Source organism: Columba livia, chromosome 5, assembly GCF_036013475.1.
Source record: "Columba livia isolate bColLiv1 breed racing homer chromosome 5, bColLiv1.pat.W.v2, whole genome shotgun sequence".
In the NCBI taxonomy this organism is placed as follows: Eukaryota; Metazoa; Chordata; class Aves; order Columbiformes; family Columbidae; genus Columba; species Columba livia.
In genome coordinates, this window is record NC_088606.1 from 62,849,743 (window position 1) to 62,868,386 (window position 18,644).

The 18,644-nt window shown below is 40.7% G+C and overlaps 1 long non-coding RNA gene across 1 annotated transcript; it reads left to right on the plus strand.

The window, feature by feature from the left end:
• The first annotated feature begins 12,939 nt into the window (after positions 1–12,939).
• LOC135579702 (uncharacterized) lies at positions 12,940–17,952 on the plus strand. Its single transcript, XR_010473304.1, has 2 exons — positions 12,940–13,693; positions 16,474–17,952. It is a non-coding gene; the product is annotated as an uncharacterized LOC135579702 (long non-coding RNA).
• Positions 17,953–18,644: the final 692 nt, after the last annotated feature.

Consider the following 18,644-nt stretch of genomic DNA (forward strand, 5'->3'; position numbering starts at 1 on the left):
ATTCTGACCCACCTGCCAAACAGACCACACAGCAACTCATTTATTTCGCTAGGGAGGAGGAGAGAGATCATGGAAGCTAAAGACTGCAACACATGTTTTCCTTCACTTTGCTTTTATCCGTTCTCTTCTGTAATGCAAAGGAGTTTGTCATGAGAGTAATTGATACAGTTTCTGACACAGATTAACAGGGCCAGTAAAGCTTTTATTCAGGGATGATGGAGGGGATGACACTAAACTTATGTACCACCATTTTGATGGAGAGAATGCAAATAATACTGAGGAAAAAAAATGTTTTCCTTATAGAACAAGTTTAATGGGAACTGATGCATTTAATGGGGAGTGAAGTTATTGGGTTGGACCCTTCATAGGCAGTGTGATGGGGCCAGGTTGCTGCTATAACTCACCAGCCAAGAGCTGCTTGGGGAGGAGCTGCCAAAAAGCCCAGGTTGGCTGCTGTGCCAGTCACTCCTGGCCACGGGCTATGGGTGGAGAGCTGGAAGAATAAAAGTATGTGTGGGAGCAAACACCCTCAGAGATGGTGCTCAGCAGATAGAAAGCAGACTCCAAACACCTCTGATTTCAGGAGGGGCCAAGGAAGCTGGAGAAAAGGATTGAGTAAATCTCTCTTCATAGACTCTCTAATCCTCCCATGAAAGGAGGCATCAAGAAAAAAGAAAAACAAATAGACTCTGTATTGAATTTCAAAGCCAGTCTATGCAATTGGGTTGCACAGAGAGTGACTAATTGTTCACTTTTGAGTGAACTGGATGCACTTGTGAAAGTCTGTGGCCAAGTCCCACACAAGCTTGTTCTCCTGCATTTTGCACATCATCATGGGCTGTGGACCACCACTACACCATCAAACCAGACCAAGATAGGCACAGGGATAGACACTAGTGCTCCTAATCCAATTTTCTAGCATCCCTATGGTGCCCTTCCCAAATGTGCCACAGTTGGAGGAACAATGAGAGCCAGAGGCCACCTCTGACTGCTGATATGGTCAGGTCCTCATTTCTGGGGTGTACCTTGGCAGCTTAGCATGTGGGTGCAAACTATACCCTGCCATTTTCTCTCAGCATCCCTAAATGGCCTCTTTTATTGCTGAACATAGGTGCCGCTCCAGTGACTGATCAGGGAGCACATCACTGCTGACTTCAAGTGTGAGATTGTGATGCGGGTAAACATCTTCTCATGTTCAGCCTGTGCAGCTGGAGGAAAGATGTGCCTTTGTGGTTTAACTGCAAGAGAATGTCACATGGTTTGTTTTTTCAATGAAATTTGTTTTTACGGGCCAGTTCCTCACCATTGTGCTTTGCTGTGGTGTGGGCACTGATGCTGAATCTGTCATCAGAGTCCATGGGTTTCTGCTGCTCCTGAACCAAGCGTTCACAGCACTTGGACTGGACTTCTGAAATTATATTTTTCTTATGTAATAATCCACCAGACCTTGGCTTTGTTATCTGGCTTTGTACAAATCAGCTGAAGTTACTGTGTATGGCACTTCAGTGGATCTCGGTTAGCTACACAGATAGTTTGTGCACAAAGAAGCCTCCTGTTATCAGTTAAATGATATGGGCAGCACAGGCACAGTAGGTGACCATTTGCAAACACCTCTATCACAAAAGACTCTGAGAGTGACACTTTAAACTGTGTTCACTCCAGGGAAGTTAACTCATAAGAAGAAGCATATGTGGATTATTACTTTATTTCTTTTTTTTTTTTTTAAAAAAGGTATGATTATACCAAGCATCATTCATCCCACACCTTACTTGTCAGAGCCAAAGCTCTATGCAATCCTTTCTTATTCAGATTTGTCTCAGATACATTTCTCCTGCTAGTTTTCTCTCTCACACTGTTTAAATGTACAAATATTTTGGCGTCAGCTTGGAGCACCACCATGAGAGCTGCCTGGCATGGCCCAGTAAAGAACTTTGGTAGAGTTTCGTTACTGGGAATGACACTGTCCCTGCTGAAGATGACATCAAGCTTATTTGTGTACATGTGTGAAAGAAACACAGGGTAACCCGGGGAGTAAAGCTAGCGGGAAATGCATTATATTAGTACTTTATTTTTGTTCTAGGGAAACTTGTTTCATTTATAGTGTCTTCATGCTTGAGAACAGGAATTCAAAAACTGGCTAAGCGTTACTTGGGTGAAGTAAGCAGGTCTATCGGCCTGACGTTAGCTATGTGCTTTTAGCCATCCTCATGAAAATTTGCTGAAACTTGGCCAAATTGGAAATCACAGAAAAAAAAAAAATCATCTGTTTGCTTGCACTCAGCAGTGTGTACAAGCAGCGGCAAATTCTCCTCAGCACCTGTCAGTGCCAGGCAGGAGGGGTTGGGTGGCTTCTCCGGTTGTCCCTTCTGACTGCTGGGCAATATACCACTAGCAGGTTCTCCTCCAGGTGCTTCTCCTCTTGTAGGTTCAGAATGAGGGAGTCATGGTCACCTTTTATGCATCCTGTACTGCACTTCCCACAGCCATGTCTGAGCCTGATGAAAGGTTGTGGGTTGCTATATAATAATAATATTAATATTATTAATAATAATAGTTGTTATTATTATTGTTGTTATTGTTATTACTTTTGAGCTAGGCTTTGACAGTATGACTGTTAAAACATCATCAGAAGACCACAGCTATCTTAAGTTCGTGGTGAATGTGTGCTACAAGTCCTTGTCTGAGCCAGTTTGACTTGCTACAGGTAGAATGAGATGAGTTTTGGATTTTGAGCTTTCATCCTCTAACTGTTGATAAGAAAATGTCCTAAACTTTCTTTATTTCTGGCTGCTTACCATGCAGGTGATTTTTGCAAGGTACATGACTATGTCAATGGATTTTTTCACAGAGAAGAGCAGTTTAAGATTTATTGTCTATACTGTAATTTTTTATTTAGGTTAATTTTTTAAGACCTGAGGAATTAAAGTCAAAAGTCATCACCAATAACTAAATATTGCACTAACATCTTATTTGTATTAACTGTCAACCTGAAAAGTCAACGCTGTGATCACTTCAAATGCATAAAAATTCACACTCACTATAAAAAAGTCTGAAAATCACTGAATAAAAGAGATCTTAGTCTTTTGTTTTCCATCACTAACCGCTAGTGCAATTTGCAGGAGTTTGCGGTTACAGGGATGTACAGGCTGCGCAGTTTGCAAAACAGCTGAATATTACAGGGCCTCTAATTGACCCGAAAAGTGTCACCACAAATGTTTTCTATATTTTACATACGAACAGTGTAGATCAGCACACAACTTCAGGAAAGGAAAATTTGAAAGGGAGTACCAGAAACAGACCAGAATAATAGCATTCATTCTGTAATATGATGCAATAATCCACAAAGTATTTGATAGTAATATAGTCATATATAAAATATAAATAAAGTCTGGCTAGATTTTTTGCCTGCATAGTAAGAGATGGAGAGCAAAGACCAAGCTCTGGACTAAGCTTAGATCCAGCCTCCCAAGTAAGCTTGAGTTAAACCACTGACATCCCAGTTACCAGCAAGTATCATTTTTGTGGCTACAATCAAGTGCACTGAATAGGCTCAGGGAGCGTAATCATGAGTCAAACCAAGCACGCTGTTTTTTGAGGGGCAGCCATTGACTTTTACAATTCTAATTACGGTGCCACTTAGACGCAGAGGTGACAGCTTTCTGTCATGTCCCTTGCACTAGTATTTTCACCAGTACCAACTGCGACTGGTGCTCGGTTGGGTGTAATCTCCCCGGGCTGCAATTATCCCTGGTACAATAGGGATGAGGACAATCCTTGCCTGCTGTCACCTCCCTGTCTCTATCTGTACCAGCCCTCACCGTAGGATCCCAAGCTGGGCTGAGCTTCTAAGCAATTTGGTAACACAAATAAACATAGATACAGCCGTTATTTACTAAAGATGACAGGGACACAGCCACCTCACAGACATTCTAAATCCTCTTAATATTTGCATTTATTTGTTTTTAATCCTCAGTGTAATAGAGTTCATGAAATGGATGTAGAACATAAAAGATGGGGAGTTTCAGTCCTTTCAAATGAATGGGAGAAATCCAGAAAAACAGGTTTACCGCTCGGATTCCTCAGCTCTACCCTATTCCTTTACAATTTCGAAGCACATACGTTCTCTCTTAAATCAAGGCTATCATTTGTTTGCTGAGCAGCGTCCAATAACATGTCAATATGGAGAAACCTAGGGAGGTCTTCTGCTGCTCACATATCTTCTTGCCATCCTTTGCTTTTGAGAAATAGCAGAAAGGGAGCTGATGGTTGAGTCAGGGATAAACCAGAATTTTGTGGTCTGGTTCTTTCCTTATCAAATGGTTGCTGCTGTCAGCATGGGGAGTTTTCTATTTGTTTCAGCTGATCCTGGAAGATTTGGGGTCCTTTCTGAGTGATTTACTTTCAGGCATCTCTGCTGAAAAGCAACAGTTTCTTTTTATTTTTAGCTTTTCAATTCTTTACAGAGAGTCCTGTCACAAGGAAGTATTACTGTGTTTTTTTAATGTAAAATACAGAACATGAAACAAAACTGACCTGGTATCTTGAACGAATGGATAACTGCGCAGTACCTGAAAGTGTGAAGATTCCCAAGCCCCAAGGAATTATTGCTATTATGCTATTTCTTATATAGGGCTACATCCTGCCTTCCTCATTAATTGAACACAACTGCTAAAACATCCTTTACAATAAGCACTTCTTCATACCAGACATATTTCCTGGATCTATAAAACAGCTTTTAGAAAGGGAGAACTGTATTTAAGGAAGACATTAATATAGTTCCACAAAATGATGCTTGCTGACATATGGAGCACTTTTTGAATAATTCACTCTGAAATTAACACTATAATACCATTTACCTTTTAAGTCCTATTTACGGGAGCTGCAAAGAATTGTTCTCTGGAGATGAGGATAACGGCAAACACCAGACTTTCAGACCTTCTTTGGTTTCATAAAAACAGTCAGATAATTTCATGCAAAGAAAAATAGTAAGATGTGAGAACGGTAAAAATTAGGGATGGCTATTGGTAGCCTCTCCTTCGCCATGGGGCTGTGCATGTCCAGGCTGTTGATTTCAGTTGCAGAGGAGGTCACAGAGGTCCCACCATCAGGCACATGCTCCTGTACCAGTTTGCTCCCCGCTTTGCCATAGTGACACAACGGCGTGGGGGACTGAGCCATAAACTGCTCGCTGGAGTGATCTGGGTTAAATTTAATCCTTAGGAAAACAGGGATTATTTCAAAGGCAGATAAGTTGCACGCTGTGATTTGAAGGGCTGCTTCTCAAGCAGCCGGCCAAGTCCTGTTGCAGATGGAGGTGGCCACCAGGCACCCTGGACCTGGTGTGGTTCAACAGGTCTCCACTGCTCCTGCCACGAGTACTGCCATGAGGAGCATCCCAGACCTTCTCTGCTGAGTCTGAGCAAACATACTCCATTTATAAGTCTGAGTTTATCTTTCTTTTCTGTCTTTGCCTTCCACCTTTCTGCCATGGCTGGAATTGGTGAGGTGGATAAGGCAGAAGGGAAGAAGGGGCTGCTGGAACTTTTGCTCATCAAAAATGGTTGCAAATTTCTTAGTCAAATGTTCGCAGCAGTCTGCGCTCATAACATCATAGCTGCAACTTGATTTTCACACAGTTTATCAGTTACTTGCTCTTTAGTCAATTTTAGTTGTAAACGATGAGGAAAAAGTGGGATCTTGGTGGAGTACTTGTCTATTTATTTCAAAATGACCTTTAATATGAGTTTCTTGGATTGACAACAATTACTATGGATGTTGACTTTTGGAGGTACAATACTGATTTTTTTATTCACCTGTTTAACAGTACTAGCAAAAATGTTTTCAGTACAGTCATTTGATGTTGTTCTTTGACTGAGATGACTCTGTCAATGGGGATGGCCCAAGATGCAGTGGGTTTTTTTGCTGAGATAGCAGAAATGTATACCCGTTTCCCATTACAGTTTATGCTGACATTTTTTATATTCCCCATTTTAGTTAGCTTCAGTATTGCCAACCTCAAATATTCAAAAAACTGTGAGTCAGCTTATAAAACTATTGAGATTGGTTTCACTTTATGTACCTGTGGGGTTTATTTTCTTTAGATATAAAAGCATAAGATGTAAAAGTTATTTGGAAGCATGTAGGCTGAGCTCTTTGCCTAGTCAGGAGATTGCAGGACCAGTCCCTGCCACTGGCATCCAAGGGTGCCGATAATCTGGGAAAGCTGGCACTGCTGCCACGCTTAGTCCGGAATAACCTCTCAGATTGTCTTATATTTTCATTTAGCTGAAACACAAACCCATTCATCTGCACTCCCTTTCAGGTATACCAGTCACTGTATACCTTGGCAAGAGTAAGAAATTGTCTGTTTCAGAGCACTAATGGGATATTTTTTAGAAACTCTGTCTTCGGTGTGAATCACAAATTCTGCACCCCTGTATGAGTGGAGAAATGGATAATAACATCTAGATTTGTCTGAATTCTATATATCCCAGAGGGATCAAGTTTTATTTTCTCCCTTATTTACAATGATACAAGGAAAGCATTTCAATTCTCCAAATGCTCCCTCATGTGGCTTCTTAGTACTAATACTGAAACATTTATGTGTTCTCGGAGATTACAACTCTATGCCAGGAAATAGGCTGAGACAACATAAGAGGTATTTCATGTGACCTTTGACATTAGAAAATGATGGCTCCGGATCCTACATGTAAAATATTTCACTTTTATGTTGTTAAATTAGCTGGAATGCAGTTATATGTGCTTGTGCCCTCATGTTGGGGGAAGGGAGAAACCTGTGCTTGGCTCAGGTTTGTCCAATAGAGTATCTCAGATGCCATGGTATTAGGTAAGGGATAAAAATCCGAAAATAATGGAAATACTTTGATGTAAATTCTGAAGAAGTGGAAGTCCGGTGGACCCAGCATCCAAGGAGAAATGTATTTGCTTAATATTTACTTAATGCACAGCCTCACTTCCACAACATTTGCAAGAAAATAAATACAGAAGCTGAAGAGAGAAAAGTAGATGGAGGGAGGCAAATGTGTTGTTGCTTTGAAACTGCAGTGGAGAGAAGGATATTTTTTCTCCTTCACCATAGTTTGAGAGATGTTCCTTTGAGCTCTGACTCTTCCCGTTTGGTTACAACATGGGAAGCTACTGCTGAACCTTGGTAAGCAGGTGGCGAAGCAATTTGTGTAAGAAATAGGATTATTTATGTTCATCTTAATGACCTGGTCATCTAATGACATGGGACAGCGTGGCTTCTTCTCCTCCTTCTCCTCCTTCTCCTCCTTCTCCTCCTTCTCCTCCTTCTCCTCCTTCTCCTCCTTCTCCTCCTTCTCCTCCTTCTCCTCCTTCTCCTCCTTCTCCTCCTTCTCCTCCTTCTCCACCTTCTCCACCTTCTCCACCTTCTCCACCTTCTCCACCTTCTCCTCCACCTTCTCCGCCTTCTTCTCCTTCTCCTTCCTTCTCCCTCTCCCTCTCCTCTCTCTTTCTTCCCTTCCCTCACCTGACCCCAAAGCATTTGCATGGTATGCAAAGGCACATATGCAGGTGTTCTGGTGTGTATTTTTGCCTGAGGTAAGGAAAAATATATTGCTTTCAGGTCACTTAAAAAAATCTAGTAACTCTTGCTTCACATCTTCTCTGCCTTGTACATCCTCTTGGAAAAGTTTTACCTTGAGGAGGTTGATTCTGGAGTTGCTGGCTCCCTAAAAATATATACATATATTAAAAATTGAAGGACTGCAAAGTTAATATGTTTCATACTGGACAAAATACTTCTCTCAACAAGAAACTTCATTTTGATGTTGAGCTTTTTAAAGCCTCTACAAATAAAATTCTCTGACCCTGAAATATTTTCTTTTGAACTTGGATGAAAAATCTGGAAAAAGTGAGAGTCATCTGTGAGCATTTTGGGATCACAGCTCTGCAGTTTTCACTGATGGAAGTTTTAACCAGAAATGTCACCCAGCCTTTCTCAGGAGGGTGTGGTAGGTGGCCATGTGGTCCATATCCAGATGCTGTCATTGAAAATGTTGCAGAAACACGCAGTGTTGAAACCACCCCAGCAAAACTCCTCTAAAGATGATGCTGTGCCTGTAGGCACCAAGAAAAATGTGTTCAACACGCACTCATGCAATTTGGTATCACTTCCATCTCTTTTTGAACATAAGCCAATGCCAAAATAAATGCAACTGTTTGGGGTAGAAAAAAGTTTTGCATGTTGGGGACAAAGTTATTTACTAAAATCCCCATGTTATTTAAAATACTGTTCATCAAAATACTTTGATTTTGATCAAACCAAGAAAATATCACAGGATCATTTCTTCAGGATATTTCAGTGTCTTTGTCTTCATCCAATTTTCTGATCCATTCTCCAGATAATGGAAGTTTTATACCGATCGTTGAGGCAGATATCCAGCACATTTGGAGAGTCTATAAACCAGGGAAGACTGTTTTTTTTTCACAGGAATTATTATTGAACATGGAGAAATGAACCTTTCTGAAAGTAGAAACTATGAGGCTGTTACATCTTTGTTTGCAGATAGGTCCTATTCATTGTGACAAAATTTTTGCAATCTGTTGAGGCTGAGAAAAAGTTTTGAGTCTGCCCCATCTTATGGGAAATTGCAGAGAAAGATGTAGCAGAGCATCCACTCCTAAAACCACAAGGCAAAAGGTTTCAGGGCCCACCTCACCTCACATGACACTTCTCAGTTTTGGATGGTAAAATATAAACAATGATTGGTGACTGGGACTGACCTTTTCTGGAGGTAGTGTCACATTGATTTATTATGGCAACTACTGGTCCTTTTTCGGTGAAAACACAGTAACGTATGAGAGATCCAGAGCAAAAGACAGAAGTTAGTCTGATAGACATTTCAGGCACCTGCCAAGCAAAATGTGAGGGGAATGGAAGTTAAACACTAAAAATCAGTAAAACTCTTCCACTTGTGCTAATGAACAATAATGTCTAATTTAGAATCATTGGATCATTTTGGTTGGAAGAGGCCCTCAGGATCATTTAGTCCAACCATAACCTAACTCTGGCACTAAACCATGTCCCTAAGAACACTGTCTAAATACCTTTGAAATCCCTCCAGGGATGGTGACTCCACCACTGCCCTGGGCAGCTTGTTCCAATGCCTGACAACCCTTTCTGTGAAGAAATGTTTCCTAATATCCAATCTAAACCTCCTCTGGTGCAACTTGAGGCCATTTCCTCTTGTCTTATCACTTGCTACTTGGGAGAAGAGACCAACTCAGTGTTAAGTATAGCTGGGTATGTAACACCAGTATATAACAAGTTTTCGCTCCTCCTCCTATCTTGCCTATTCAGATGTCCTACTTTCAGTAACCTTATGAGATTTTGTTGCTTTGTCAGTTTGAAATCAGGAAGTTATATTAAATATACCATCCAGTGTAGTTACCACTAAGCCATGAACATCTGGGCTCTTACCCAGAGTGTTGTTTGATCACAAGAGAATTAGGAGTAAAACTGCACCACAGCCTCACTCTCGGATTGCATGGACACTTTGGTTCATAGACAGTTTAGCAAGGTAAAAGGGTGTAAGAACCATATACCAAATACACTGGTATTTGCATTATTCACCTCTTCAATTACTCATTTCCCTTATGACCTTATCCAGCTTTCAGAGGTTGTGTTAGTCGCTGCTTGCGGGTACCACATCACAGCAGAGCAGGTGACAGGGTCAACCTGCTGCCATCTCTTTGGCAATACCAAATTTTGCCCTTTTAAAATAAATATCCTCTTCCTTTTGCTTTTCAGAGCCATGCAATATGGCAGTGCTAAAATGCAAATGGGAGGGACGAGCTCATGAGAACACGCATCTGTCTGAAACTCGCTGGGAGCTTTTGGTAAACAAAATGCAAATGAAATATTCAAACTCAAAGTTCTTTTGCAAAACAGCTAAAGCAATCTTTTGTGTTTAATTGGTCTTACAAGCCAGTATAGCATCCTCATAAATTCACTGCGCTTCATGACCTGAATTCATACTACTTGCATGTGAAGTATCCAGAAATTATATGATTCATTGTTTTGTGTTTATTTGGATGTTATTCACACAAGGTCCTTAAAGCTACGTGAAAAATGTATTTACGTTGCAAGAATATTAAAAATAGGCAACGGGGATTCTAACACTGGGAATTAAGAGGGCTCAGGGACTCCTAATAAAGGCATCAAATACAATAGAAATTTTAATTACTAAAAAGGCATATGTAATTCTCCATTTCTGTAATCTCACATCCAGTGATGCCAGCATGCATATACGTGATTTAGACTACTTAGGCATCAATCCAAAGAAGCAAATACCACCCAAGCTACCATTATTCACTGACCTACTCATGTTTTGCATGCCACTTACACAAAGAAGAAAACAATGAGATTTAAAACAAACAAACAAAACAAACCCCACCCACAATCACAAAACCAAACTACTTTTAAATAGTATCTATTGTCAAAAATCCCAAAGACTGTGCCTTTTGGAAAGCTTTCACCTAATTGTTTACTCACAGTAAACCTCATTTCACCTCTTTTAGAAATTAAAAGGACTTTACAATAGCCATAATTTCTATTTATATCTACCTGAAGACCTCAAGATATGGCCGGGGCCTGTGTAAAAGGCTGTTAGTTTAAATAACACCAAAGACCCCAAGAGTTTTGACTGATAAGCAGGGAGAACTTAATCTACAATAAATGGTGACTTCTCAGGTCCATGCTGCCCTTCTTCCCACCCAAGGTGGTGTTTCTTCTCTCCATGTGGCAGCTATGGACAGTCTGGAATTTATGTTGAGGTAAACCAGGATCAAGTGTAGTTTTCTTACATACACTGAATTGCAAACTGGCAACTCAGCAGTTACGTTGTGAATAGCTGAGGCATTTCTGCAGAGAGGTACTTGAAGGACAACTGGAGGCAGCAGCCACAAAAGGCATCACAAGATAAATCATTCACTGCCATTCAGACCCCTAAGCGTATTTTAGGGAAGATTTGTTGCATGGACAAATAGGACCACAAATACATTACATTGCTTTAAGTACTAGCCCAAACATGTGAAAAGGGTTTTTGGTTATGTAAGCCCATTAAAATGGGTAGAAGTTATGTGGCTGAAATCCTGCATATAGAAAAACTTTTAAAAGCATCAACCACAGCCTATTACCTTGTGTTCGTTCTTTCTCTCTTTCTTTCTCTCTTTCTTTCTCTCTTTCTTTCTCTCTTTCTCTCTCTTCCTCTCTCTCTTTCTCTCTCTTTCTCCTTCCTTCCTTCCCTCCTTCCCTCCCTCCTTTCCCTTTCCTTTCCTTTCCTTTCCTTTCCTTTCCTTTCCTTTCCTTTCCTTTCCTTTCCTTTCCTTTCCTTTCCTTTCCTTTCCTTTCCTTTCCTTTCCTTTCCTTTCCTTTCCTTTCCTTTCCTTTCCCAGCCTGCTGGATGGTCATCACCAAGAAGCGAGTACAATCCTGCACAATTTACTCTAATGTCATCAGAACACAGCAAAAAATCCTTCATATTAAACATCTCTGAAAAGAAACACATTAATGAAATTACAGCACATTCAAATATTATAATAGCTCTTACACTGTTGCGATTGATCTGAAGCCATCGTGAGTCAGATAAAGAGTATTTATTTAAATTTTAGCTTTTCTAAATTGTTTGGAGTGTGAAACTAGTAGCAGTAAAACAGCCCATGTTTCAATTCAATTGAGTTCATTATTTATGATTAGTTTTGAATACCTGTGTAAAGGTCTCTCACTCAAGAGCATTTCTGTCACCGGGCTCAGGCTGCACAACTAAAGGAATCTCCCTGCGGGATGTAGCATCCAGTTCTCCATCTTGCTAAATGCTGTGAACCAGAAACATGGGCTAGCCCCTCGCACCCCCAGAAGTTTGTGGTCTTGCTCCCCCAGGACAGTGGCCAGCTGGTCGTTTTGCTCAAACGAGCGAGTTTAAAAGAAGCACAGAGATTCTTCTTACTAAGAAAGTGAATCAAACAGGGCTTGTGAAACAGGAGAAGTGGAGCCTTGGCCAGAGCGCTAGCTGGTGTAAATCACACCGGGGGCTGGGAGGCAGTGGAGTGCCCTGCTGGCAACTTCTCCAAACTTCTGATTTTCTGTTTAAATTTTTTTTGTGGAGGCATTTCAAACAGAACTAGGACCATAACCCAGGGACCACAGCTCCTCATTCCCTGCAGTAATCATTAAACAAGTTCTTCTGAAGGTGAAGAGTTGTGGTGGGATCAGTCCTTTACATGGTATATATGCAGAACGATAAAGAAGTATTTGATCTGAGGTGTGTCAAGCTGAGTATTTTCTGCTCTGTTGGGTTTAATTTCAAAATAATAATTAAAAAACCAAACACTAAACCTGTGGATGTGCTTTGAGTTCCCTCAAGCGTGTGATGCTCCGAGACTCCTGAGCCCCTGGCTCCTGCCTCTCACTTGGCCACTGATTTGCAAAAGTGGAACAATCAGAAACTGCTGGGTCTAAAGCTGCTGCAGTTCAGTTCACTTTTATGTTAGCCGTGCTCCTTATTTTCTCCTTATGTGCATTTTACGGGTCTGTGGAAGAAAAAGCTAACTCTGAGGTTAGAGGCCATTGTGTAAATCAGAAACATGTGGTTTTTGTCGGAGACACTATAGTACATGCAAATAACAATAAAATCAGTGGCACAGACATCACTCTGGGGCTTCAAGTCCAGATTTTTCTCTAACACTGTGATGTAAATCTGGAATAAATAGAAATTACTTGGTACCTTTGAGTATTTTGATCTCTTACTGAACTTTAAGACAGAATGTTAAACATGAGAGAAATTGGGTCCCCGGAAGAGGTAAAGTAAAAATGTGCTGAAATAACGGTTTAAAGTTAAAGCTTTAAAATAGGAATAGGAAACCTAGATTCTTTATACGACTGGGACAGAAATGCTGAGTGAGTTTGAAAAAAATGCTTATCTTTAATACTGAAATTACTCTGCTGATTGGATGGAGAAGAGGAAGGGGTGGAGAATGGACAAAAGGAGAAAAAGAGGCATTTTCTAAGGTAACCTATTGCTGCAGACCGAGTTGGGCTCTTCAAAGGAACATGCTATGGGGGAAAAAAAGAGCTGTTACATGAATGTCGCATGGAGAAAAGATGCTGGAATCCCATCACTGACTACAAGGCTGGGTGGCTTGGGACAGTTCAAGAGAGGATTTGAATCAAGAAGGAAACCAATGTGCTTTTGAAGAAGAAAAAAAATACGGAAGAATGGAATAAAGTGGCATGTTTGTTAAGAACATCTCCTTTCGGCATGGGAGAACTTGTGTGCAAAAATCAGTCCTGAGTATGGATCCTCAAGAAAATGTTGCTGACTAAAGTTCACTGACAGCTTCTGCCAATTACTACCTGGAACTGCAGCTGAAAGGGCAACACGGAGATGAAAGAGTGTGTATTTTACGGCCGGTCTTCTGAACTGCCTGCAATATGTATTTGTAGGGGTTAATCAAAAAGTAGCCAATCTGGAAGAGATTTTATTTTGCTTTCAGACTCCTCTGAAGTTCATTCCTGAAACTTGTTAGTCACCAAGAGAGAAAGAAAGCGGGAGGGAGAGAGTGGCTAAGACAAGTCTGAGGAAGGAGAAATTATGACTAAGAAGAAAAAAGGAGGAGAATATTTTCAAGATGGAAAAGTTAACAGCTTTCAGTAAGAGATTTATTTTCTTTTAAAAGATTCTGTTTGATTTCCAATTACCAAAATAGAAAAAAAAAAAAAAAAAGGTAGTATAAGTCATTGTGTGCATATGTGGGTGTGTATAGTGATGATAACATCATGCTCTTAAAAATTCTGAATTATTTGTGGTTTCCACCTGCTCCAGTCCTGGATCTGGATCCCTACAGGTCCTGGCCCTTCTCTCTAATCAGTAACTCACTTTCCAAACAGAAGACAGATATGTATAACTTCGCGAGATTTATAGTATATGCATTTCATAGTAATTTAATAGGCAGGTGTGTTTTGCTTGGTTTTGCCTTGTAAGTGCTATATCTAACATTGCTTGTAGTCATACCAGCAAACAGCTCCCACCAAGCTCAACTATCCTATAGTTCCCAATACCAGCTACAGAGATTAATATTCATCATCCTTCTCTTCTAAATTCATTTATAAGGAATGTTTGCATACATAGCACTATTCTGGAAATAATCTTTCCAAGGTTTCCCACAATGTGAGTTAAGTGTGCTTCAGTTTATATCACACTTCATATATCTGTACTGATTGGGGAAGGAGATTAAAGTGGTCTTTCATGTGTCTGTCATTCTCTTCTGTCTGGAGATGCTTGTTTTTAAGCAGAATAAATAGAAACACATTAAAACCTGAACATGGGACTATATAGGAATGGCTGGGTGGTTAATTGAAAACTTTACCCATTAAAATTCCCAGTGATAAAACTGCTGATGTTTGTTATGGAACACAATTTGGAACAATAGCGTATAAATATATGTATAAATGTATATCTAAAAAAATCTGTCTTGTTGCACAAAATACAAGCCACATAAGATAACTAGGAAAAAATATTATCAAAACATGAGAAGTATTTTTTTCTGTTTTTTAATACACTATATTAACATACTTTATCCTTTCCATAATGACACAAGGTTAGACAGACAAACAAGCCAGTAGCTCAAACAAGAAAACAAATATGTAGTTATTGTATCTGGATGTATATGGGCTTGTTTGTTTGCTAAATCTGTGGGGTTTTTTATTGTCTTCCCCTTCTAGATCAAAATAGACCAGCCACTATATCTCATTTCAGAGAAAGTGTGACAACCAAATTCTGACACGTACACAGGTGATTTAAGGCACAATAAACTCTGTTACACTCTCTGTTAGATCAGCAAATGCCTGGAGTAATTCACCAGTATAGACATTTTCGTTCAAACCCTTTCACATATAGAGGCAACATCTACTTTTTAAGTTATGCTTAGAATTCTATTAGATATTGTCCTTTAAAAATATTATAATTATTTCAATATGGCAAGCTTACCTATTTTGCTAAAAGGGTTATAAATTATGGCTAGCTCATACATTGGCTTGTTTGACAGCATCCAGATTCACTCTATATGTATTGGAGAGTTCAAGCCTGGACGTGTGAAGAACACAACATTGATTCATGTTTCTATTCTAGCAACAATAAAGACTAAAGTAATATGATTAATGGCTTTTATTTTTAAGAACTATTTCATTTTGTTCTTACCACGTTTTATATGTATCTTGTTTGAGATGCATTTTACATCTTTTAAACAGAGTTTTATCAACTTTTATTTTAAAAGAAGTTGAATTCCTTCCATCAAAGTTAGAAGACTGTTGCTATGCATTTTACTATACCCAGAGCAAAATCTTTACACTCTATTTTCAAAGAAACAAAGCTCCTGATCAGGATTAGGAGTTTGCTTTTTTAAATACAGTTCATGACATTTAATTTCTTCAATAGTGATTTTTTGTAAGTCATGTCATCTGAAGCTTCAGTCCCTCTCCTACAGATACTAAAGTCCCCAGGCAGTGATGCACCTCTCCTCGAACACTGACAACAGCCAGTGATAACCAGAAAAATCAGCAAACCAAAGATCTGCCCCTTTTTCTTCATATGAAATCAGATAGGGGTCCTGAAGGCTGATTGGGACTGGGAACATTGCTTGACCACAAGTGCCAGATCAGGCCATCAAAATATTACTGAGCAAAAGCTTTTAACTAAAAGCAAATCATACCATCACTATACCTCTGGTGAGACTTGTGTGTGTTAGTAGCAGCCATAGCATGGCTGCTGTCATCCACCAGCACCATGATTAATTAGAAAATCCTTGGAAAAAACATCAGACGAAGAGCAAAAATACTGTACCAAGAATGTTTCCCTAGTGAAGAAATGTGCTGCTGAGCACAACAATCTGTTTCAGTTTTGACAGAAAGATGTTTCTTGAGAGTTTGCATCTGGAGAATGAAAAAAAAGTGTTTTACAGCTATTTTTATAACAGGTTTTTTTAATGCATTTCCTTTGCAGTTTAATAATATATTTGCAGATCTCCATATATTCCAACTGCTATGCAAAGATTTCCGGCGATACGCGGGGTGGCGATGTGTGGGAGGGGGAAATTCCTGGTTTGATTTCAGGTTTCCCTTGATTCTTAAAAAAGAAGGAGGCCTGAAAACTTTTCAGAAAAGATATTTTTAAGGGTGTATTCAGCATTTGGCATTCGAGTTGTCTAGCCTTTTTTTTTTTCCTGTAAGACTCTATGGATCACTAGAGAGCTATTAAGCTTATGACATCAAAGATGCCATGGAAACAAAACCTGATTAAGAGTGATTTTGGTTAGACTGTTTTAAGCTCTTCTTTTTCTTTTAATGTTAACTAAAATGTTTGAATGAACATCTGAAATAAAACAAAAAAAAAACCAAAACTACAAGGGTTTCCTCCTCTGTCTTCCTTGTCAAAGGCTGCAGGTTCCATCCCTCTACGTCTTACGAGGAATGCCTCCAGAAACCAAACAACATCAACCTTTCCCGGTATTTCTCAAATAAGGGAGGACAAGCACACGAACCAGTACTGTTCCTGTGGCCGAAAACTGCTACATCTTTTTCTGGTTCAGCTGAGAGGAAGGCCAGTTTTGTTTTCTCTGACTCCCTAGAATGGAGGAGCTAAATTTGCTCTAGGAAGAGATTCCCCGTTCATCACTCCCTGACATGAAACCCAAGTCCTGCATATTTTGTGGAGTCTTAGGCCAGACAAACAGCCTGAATGCCGACTCCACTGAAACCAGCGGGTGCTCTGCAAGTACCTTGGGGAAAATACAGATTAAAGTTGTACTGAAGTCTTCTTTTGCCTTCATATAGCTTTTGATTTCCTAAATGTTTTTCTAGAATTTTTATGCTTTGTGCATGCTCAATTGGACATTTTGTTATTATTTTTGGTCTGAAAAATGACGTCAAGCTGAAGTGATATCTGATGGTGGCTTGGTATTTAGCAGCTACTCTTCCTTCCTTGTGTCTTAGTTTCAGTCACTCTCTGGCTTTGCCCATACCCTCTGATAGAGGCAACACCACTAGCTCCAAAACAGACCCACTGTTGGCCAAGGACGAGCCCATCAGCACCAGTGGTAGCACCTCTGGGATAACGTCATTAAATAGCAGAGTTACTGTGCAACAGCAATTGCGGCTGGACGGAGGAGTGAGAATACATGAGAGAAGCAACTGCAGACACAAAGGTCAGCGAAGAACAAGGGGGAGGAGGTGTTCCAGGCTCCGGAGCAGAGATTTCCTGCAGCCTGTGGTGCAGACCATGGTGAGGCCGGCTGTGCCCCTGCAGCCCATGGAGGTCCAGGGTGGAGCAGAGATCCACCTGCAGCCTGGGGAGGACCCCACACCAGAGCAGGTGGATGCCCAAAGGAGGCTGTGACCCTGGGGGAAGCCCATGCTGGGGGAAGCCCATGCTGGAGCAAGCTCCTGGCAGGACCTGTGGCCCCATGGAGAGAGGAGCCCACACTGGAGCAGGTTTGCTGGCAGAACTTGTGACCCATGGGGGACCCAGGATGGAGTAGCCTGTTCCTAAAGCGCTGCACACCATGGAAGGGACCCATGCTGGAGCAGTTCATGAAGAACTGCAGCCTGTGGAAAGGACTCACATTGGAGAAGTTCACAGAGGACTCCCTCCCATGGGAAGTACCCCACACTGGAGCAGGGGAAGAGGATGAGGACTCCTCCCCTGAGGAGGAAGGAACAACCCAGACAACGTGTCATGGACTGACCACAACCCCCATTCCCTGTCCTCCTGTGCTGCTGGTGGGGAGGAGGTAGAAAATTCAGGAGTAAAGTTAAGCACAGGAAGAAGAGAGGTGTGGGGGGAAGGTGTTTTAAGATTTCATTTTTATTTTCATTACTCTACTCTGATTTTATTGGCAATAAATTAATTTCACCAAGTTGAGTCTGTTTTGCCCATGACAGTAATTGATGAGTGATCTCCCCCTGACATTATCTCAACCCATGAGCCTTTTGTTACATTTTCTCTTCCCTGTCCAGCTGAGGAGGGGAGTGATAGAGAAGCTTGGTGGGCACCTGGCATCCAGCCCTGGTCAACCCACCACACAGAACGACTTACTACATAGGCCAAGAGCAGCTCTAGACATGCTCTGTTCAAGAAAAAGCCAGCAAAAATCTGGCCTGAAAAACATATGCTGTAATATGAAGACTGAAAATGGGGACAAATTTGCTCTCTGCAAAAGTACCTTAAAGTGTTGTCCCATCCTACCATCACAGTAGCTACATTTTAGCCACTTTGCTTTCAAATGTATGAGAAAATCTTGCTTCATTATTTTTGTCAACTTGTCCATGCTTATTCCCGAGCTTTGTGTTCATCTGCCACTGCATCTCCTGTAGTATCTAGCAAAGAGCAGATGGGTTTATTTGGACTCATAGTTACAATCAATTTTCTTCTCTCCCCTCTCAGCAAAACACATTGCATTGCTTTATTTATTTATTTTTACAATGACTAGAATGGGTTGTGTGACTCCAGCCCTGTTAGCAACTGAGGGGCTGTAGGCTGGAGTGGGCAGCTGACCCTGAAGAGGTGGAAATAAGAGTGAGGTGACAGTGTTAACGTGCTACTCCTCTC